Raw genomic sequence first — 7553 nt, forward strand, 5'->3', positions numbered from 1 at the left:
GTGGACACTTACTCTTCCTTCATTTTTCACACAGCTTTGTCACTATTTTTGGATCACTTGAGTCAATATTTATTGTGATTATATAAATATTATTTACCACTGAGCCAAATTGTGTCTGTGATTACCTTTCCTTTCATGTATAACTTAGTTTTTCTTGATGTTAATAATTGACCATTTTTGTTACCTGCATGCTCCATCACATCTCTTATATACCTATCAAAATTATATACCAAATGAAAAACCAGTGATTTTTTTGTTTTTGTTTTTTTTTTTTTGAGCCAGACTCTCAAGCTGTTGTCCTGGGTAGAGTGTTGTGACATCACAGCTCACAGCAACCTCAAACTCTTGGGCTTAAGCGATTCTCTTGCCTCAACCTCCCGAGTAACAGGACTATAGGCACCCACCACAACGCCTGGCTATTTTTTTGTTGTTGTTGCAGTTGTTGTTTTAGCTGGCCCTGACCGGCTGGAACCCTACAGCCTCAGTGTATGTGTCTGGTGCCCTACCGACTGAGCCATAGGTGCCACCCAAAAAAACAGTGATTTTTTTTTTTTTTTTGTAGAGACAGAGTCTCACTGTACCGCCCTCGGGTAGAGTGCCGTGGCGTCACACGGCTCACAGCAACCTCTAACTCTTGGGCTTAAGCGATTCTCTTGCCTCAGCCTTCCGAGCAGCTGGGACTACAGGCGCCCGCCACAGCGCCCAGCTATTTTTTTGTTGCAGTTTGGCCGGGGCCGGGTTTGAACCCGCCACCCTCGGTATATGGGGCCGGCGCCCTACTCACTGAGCCACAGGCGCCGCCCGATTTTTTTTTTTCCCCCCCTGGAGGACTGTATCCTCTTCTAGTTGATGGTTTCTTAGGCCCCTTGCACAGTTGTCCTCCTCAGTTTCCCTTGGCTGTGTCTATATGTTGCATCTTTTGTTTCATGGATCCCATGTCATTTTCTTAGTTTTTTCCTTTTTTATTAGAACACGTTTCCCCCAGCCCCTGTAACTCTCTCAGAAAGGATGCATGGGGAAAAATGTCTGCAAAGAGCTTCAATTCTAACCACACTTAATTTTTAATTTGACTGGGTTTAAAATTATATTTTGGAAATCAGTTTTACTTCTAATTATAAAGGTATTTCTCTATAGTCTTCTAGAATTTTCCATTAATAAAACTTATACTATTCTTTTTTTTTTTTGTTTGTTTTAAGTTTTTGGCCAGGACTGGGTTTGAACCCTGCCACCTCCAGCATATGGGGCCGGTGCCCTACTCCTTTGAGCCACAGGCACCGCCCTATTCTTTTTTCTTTTGTTAAATCATAGCTGTGTACATTAATGCAATCATGGGGCACCATGCACTGGTTTTATATACAATTTGAAATATTTTCATCAAACTGGTTAACATAGGCTTCCTAGCATTTTGTTAGTTATTGTGTTAAGACATTTTATTCTACATTTAGTAAGTTTCACAAGTACCCTTGTAAAATGCACGTAGGTGTGGTCCCGCCAATTACCCTCCCTCCACCCCTCCCTTCCCCTCCCTTTCCCCTTTCCCCATATTCTTAGGTTATAATTGGGTTATAGCTTTCATATGAAAGCTATAAATTAGTTCTATAGTAGGGCTGAGTATATTGGATACTTTTTCTTCCATTCTTGAGATACTTTGCTAAGAAGACTATGTTCCAGCTCCATCCATGTAAACATGAAAGAGGTAAAGTCTCCATCTTTCTTTAAGGCTGTATTATATTCCATGGTGTGCATATACCACAATTTATTAATCCATTTGTGGGTTGATGGGCACTTGGGCTTCTTCCATGATTTAGCAATTATGAATTGGGCTGCAATAAACATTCTGGTACAAATATCTTTGTTATAAAACTTATACTATTCTGATTCTAATCCTTTTAGACTCTTGTCTTTCTCTAATTGTTCTGAATTTTCATATCCTGAGAAGTAGTATTTATCTTTTAAAAATTCATTATACAGAATTCTTGGAGGCCTTTTTTTATTCTAGAGTCTTATGTGTCTCAATTCTGGGATGATTTCTTTCCTTCTTTTTCTTTTTCTTTTTGTTTTCTTTCTTTCTTTCTTTCTTTCTTTCCTTCCTTCCTTCCTTTCCTTCCTTCCTTCCTTCTTTCCTTCCTTTCCTTCTTTTCCTTCCTTTCCTCCCTCGGTAGAGTGCTATGGCGTTACAGCTCACAGCAATCTCAAACTCTTGGGCTTAAGTGATTCTCTTGCCTCAGCCTCCCAAGTAGCTGGGAGTACCGGCCACAATGCCTGTCTACTTTTTGTTGCAGTTGTCATTGTTGTTTAGCAGGCCTGGGCCGGTTTGAACCTGCCAGTCTCTGTGTATGTGGCTGACACTGTAACTACTCTGCTATGGGAGCCAAGCCAAAAAAATGGGGTGATATCTTATATTATTTCCTTGATAATTTCTCCCTCTCTACTTTTTTTTTTTTTTTTAAGACAAAAGTCTTGCTCTGTTGCCCAGGCTACAGTGCCATGGCATCATCATAGCTCACAGCAACCTCAAACTTTTGTGCTGAAGTGATCCTCTTGTCTCAGCTTACCAGTAGCTGGGAGTATAGAAGCCAGCCAGGAAGCCTGGCTAGTTATTTTATTTTTTCTATTTTTAGTAGAGGGGTGATCTCGCTGTTGCTCAGGCCGGTCTGGAACTCCTTACCTCAAGCAATCCACTGGCCTTGGCCTCACTGAGTGCTAGGATTACAGCGTGGGCCACCAGGCCAGTTCCCCTCTAACTTTGTTTTCTTTTTCTGGAATCACAATTGATTGGATATTGAATTGTCTGGATTGATCTTTTTAGGTTTCGTGGTCTTTTCCATCTCTTTGTAAGTTCTACTTTCTGAGGAGATTTTTCTTACTTTATATTCTAAATCATTTAGCTTTAAAAATTTTGGCCATAAATTTTAATTTGTTATTTTTAATGCCATTCTTTTCTTGTTTTATGGTTGTAATACCTTTTCTTATCTGTCTGATGATATTAACTACATCTGGTTGAGTTTTTTTCTGTTTCTTATCTGTTTTTTTCCTTTTGTTGGCTTTCTTTTTCTTTATTCCTTCCTTTTTGCTTTCTTTACCTTTTCCCTTCCTTCCTGCCTCTTTTCCTCTCCTTCCTTCCCTCCCTCCTTCCTGCCCTTTTCCCACTGTTGGGAGCCAAGAGCTGATTTTGTATCTGAGTGTGTAACCTTTTGTGATCATAGCTTAATATGTGGTGACAACCCTATAAGACTTCTCACACTTGGCTGACACTGGAGTTTGATTTCTCTCCCTTCTGAACCAAGGCTCAAATGTACAGTGTTGTATAAGAAAATACTCTCTTGGCATAAGTAGCTTTGGTAGTCTAGGAGTATTCTAATCCCTTTGGATGGTCTTTCATCCAAAATTTAGTCTTTGAATTTAGTTATTTTGATGCTTTAAAAATGATTGAAACAATTTTATCCACGGTTTTATTTTCTGTTTTCAAAAGATGATTTTATTTGAATAATCTTGTGCACCATTATCGGAAATAGGAAGTGCCACTTTGGTATTTATAGTCTCTCTCAGTATAGAATATTAGTGGCTATACCAAGGAAATATATATTTAATTTTTAGGAGAATATTATACATAATTATTTAATCTTGGTGAGTTTAACAAGTTCTTCTCAGTCCCTTTTCCCCATCTTCAAAGAAACTCTTGTCTACTTGGCATGTTGACTGTCATTGAGAGATATTAACACTCTCTCTGTCTGCTTCTAGTATTTCACTATTTTCATCTTAAAATTAATTTATGTGATGGCTAATTTTATGTGTCGACTTGACCGAGCTAGGGATGCCCAGGTAGCTCATACAGTATTATTTCTGGGTATGCCTATGAGGGCATCTTTGTGGAAGAGATGAGCATTTCAGTCAACAGGCTGAGTAAAGAAGATCCACCCTCACCAATGTAGATGTGCATCATCTTAATACACTGAGGGTTCAGATAAAAGAAAAAGCTAGAGAAAAGGCAAATCCTCTCTTTTCTTGGGCTGGAACATCCATCTTTTCCTGTCTGTAGACATTAGAGCTCCTGATTCTCAGACCTTCAACCTTGGATTGGGAGTTGCTTCAGTGACTCCCCCAGTTCTCAGGCTTTTGGACTTGGATTGAATTACAGCACTGACTTTTCTGGTTCGTTAGCTTATATATCATGGGACTTCTTGTCTTCTATAATTGCATCAGCCACTTCCCATAATAAATCTCCTCTTATGTATTTATAGAGTTGGCCCTCCATATCCAAGGGTTCTGCATCTATGGATTCAACAAAGTACAAATCAAAAAATATAGGAAAAAAGTGATAAAAATAATAATACAGCAATAAAATAATACAAATAAAAACAATATAACAACTATTTACATAGCATTTACATTGTATTAGCTATTAATATAACCCAGAGATGATTTAAGGTATACAAGAAGATGTACTTAGCTTATATACAAATACTATACCATTGTACATAAGGGACTTGAGCATCTGTGGATTTTGAGATCCACTGGGGGTGGGAGGGTATTCCTAGTACCAATCCCCTACAGATACTAAGGAATGTGTATATATACTATTGGTTTTGTTTCTCTGGAGAACCCTATTACAATTTATTGGATTACTTGGTGGTACTTTAGAAAGCAAAGACCTCATTCTTAAGAAATGGTATATAAGCTGGTAAGTTTCAGTGCAATTGAAGTTGAGAAAGTGGTGGCCTTGGCAGTAGACTCTTCAAGGTGTTTTGGCAATAGGGAGAGTTATTGAAATAGATGGATGTGGAAAACAAAATTAGAGATAGATTTTTGGAGGACACAAAATGCACTTGTGAATGTGAGCAATATTCATTTAGTGCTTGCTAGGTGCTGCAGCAATGCTGAAGATTTTATATAGACTATTTCTTTCCTGCTAGTGGGAAAGGGTACAGTAGTCACCAGTCTCGAGTTACTTAATTTTATCTTGCTGGTTATAGCTTAGCTACTTTAATTATTGGTCCTGAAACAATTTTCATAAGTTAAGGGTCAAGGAGAAGTCAAATGTAAAATTGCTGCATCTGACTTTTGATGTTAACAGTCACATCGCCATTCATAAATGGAGCAAAGAAGTTAAGAAATGACCTCTATTAAAGACCCCTTTGGATCTGCTAATACATGGAAGAATATATTCATTTGAATTTCATATTTTTGCCAATGCATAACCTCCATGAAGCCTTGAAAATTATTAAAATGCTAAAAGTGAGCAGTGGGGAAGCTTGGACATCCTCAGATTAGATAACCAAATTATTGTTAGTTTATAGGATTCATTTTCATGGTGACAAAAGTGGGAATTGTGGACTATCCCATAGACCTTCCACCCCCCCCATCCTTTTATGGCAGTAAAATCCATATCTGAAAATGTAGCAATGTGTAATCCTTGGTCTGGCCTTGGGCAGGGCTTGCACTATAGAATCTGAGTGGAAAAAATGACAAATGCATAATTAAATGTTAGTTAGTTCAGCCTGCCTCTTAGCAATTGCTTTAGCTTTCAAAGGCTTTAGCTGTTACAGCACTGATTTGAGGTAAAGAGCTGAATCTCAGGAGAATACTTTTTGAAAAGAACAAGACTGTGTAGCTTTTCCTCTTTAAAAATTCTCCTGCTAAACCCTAGGCTGCCCTGCTTCTTTGCTATTTTTGTCCATTGGCAATTTCCCCTTGAAATGCTATCATCTAATTCTCCCCCAGGCTTTACTCAACCATGTGTTGAACTGCTAAATGCTGCTTCAGCTAATGTCACCATTCAACATAGAGCAATCTCTATGCAGTCTCTAGAAACTACAGGAAAAAAACCCCAACTCCTTCTAACCTCTGAGGCAAATAGCCCTCACTGAAGACTGCAATGATTTTGCTTATAACCGTTTTAGGTAAAGCCAGAAATCACAAAGTAAACAATCACGAACGCTTGGTGGCATAATATTTGTCTTGACAGAACTGGGTTCCTTTCAACTGGCTATAATAGCACCACTTCTTAGATTTGTGCTTAGATTTTTCACCTTATCAGGCTAATGTTACGGGTTTTGTATACATTTCGTTTAACAGAACATCCTATGAAGGAAGCATATTCTCTCCATTTTGTGGTAGCAACCGTGACTCAAAGAGATTTTTTTTTTTTGCAGTTTTTGGCCGGGGCTGGGTTTGAACCCACCACCTCCAACATATGGGGCTGGCGCCCTACTCCTTTGAGTCACAGGCACCGCCCAACTCAGAGATTTTTATTTTATTTATTTATTTATTTATTTTTTATTAAATCATAGCTGTGTAGATTAATGTGATCATGGGGCACTGTGCACTGGTTTTATAGACCGTTTGACACATTTTCATCACACTGGTTAACATAGCCTTCCTGGTATTTTCTTAGCTATTGTGTTAAGACATTTATATTCTACATTTACTAAGTTTCCCATGTACCCTTGTAAGATGCACCGCAGGTGCAATCCCACCAATCACCCTCCCTCCCCCTATCCTCCCCCCTCCCTCCCCTCCCTCCCCTCCCTCTCCCCCTTCCCCATATTCTTAGGTTATAACTGGGTTATAGCTTTCATATGAAAGCCATAAATTAGTTTCTTTTTTTTTTTTTTTTTTTTAAATATGGAACGCTTCACGAATTTGCGTGTCATCCTTGCGCAGGGGCCATGCTAATCTTCTCTGTATCGTTCCAATTTTAGTATATGTGCTGCCGAAGCGAGCACCATAAATTAGTTTCATAGTAGGGCTGAGTACATTGGATACTTTTTCTTCCATTCTTCAGATACTTTACTAAGAAGAATATGTTCCAGCTCCATCCATGTAAACATGAAAGAGGTAAAGTCTCAAAGAGATTTTTAAATGGCATCATTTGAGCTCCTAACCAAGTTCAGGCTGGTTTCCAGCCCTGTGTATTTCCAACTTTATCTTGCAGCTTCTGCTATCCATGTGAAAAATGTCTCTTCTAGGAATATTGCAGGCTGAGAATAGTATTGAAATAATTGACTCTTGGGAGTTCCCTTGTGGTGGACCTACGTCTGCAGTTAATGAGCATGTATTCTTATTAGAGGGTTTCCCTGCTTCCTCTGAGAAGGACAGCAACCCAAGTGTATGTGTATCATTGGTGGTCCAAGGAAGGAAACAATGACCTGACAAAAAATAGCTACAGTATGATTAAGAGGATTTTTTAAATGATTAGATTCTTGCTTACAGATTTATTTCATTCTTTGAACAAATATTTGATAAATACCTATATTTACTAGGCATAGATTCAGCATTAGTGATACAGTGTCTGTGATACAAAACAGACAAAAAATTTCTTGCCTTCATGGTAGGTACTTTCCAATAGGAACAGCAGGGAGACAGTTACACACACAAAAAAGAATTAAAAATATGTAATATATTAGATGATGATAAATAGGGATGTACTAGCATTTAGCTTCTGCTTTATTACTTGCCCCAAATTGACTTTGTCTTTGGCCTTTTGAACTCCACATAGCAAAATGCTTGTTTCAGTATCATTTTTGGCACACTTGAACTTTTGTGAGATCACT

General features: G+C 38.4%; 1 non-coding gene across 1 annotated transcript; it reads right to left on the reverse strand.

The window, feature by feature from the left end:
* Nucleotides 1-6618: 6618 nt before the first annotated feature.
* LOC128578629 (U6 spliceosomal RNA) lies at nt 6619-6725 on the reverse strand. The gene has a single exon (XR_008377768.1). It is a non-coding gene; the product is annotated as a U6 spliceosomal RNA (small nuclear RNA).
* Between the last annotated feature and the right edge of the window lie 828 nt (nt 6726-7553).

Source organism: Nycticebus coucang, chromosome X (assembly GCF_027406575.1).
Source record: "Nycticebus coucang isolate mNycCou1 chromosome X, mNycCou1.pri, whole genome shotgun sequence".
Classification (NCBI taxonomy): Eukaryota; Metazoa; Chordata; class Mammalia; order Primates; family Lorisidae; genus Nycticebus; species Nycticebus coucang.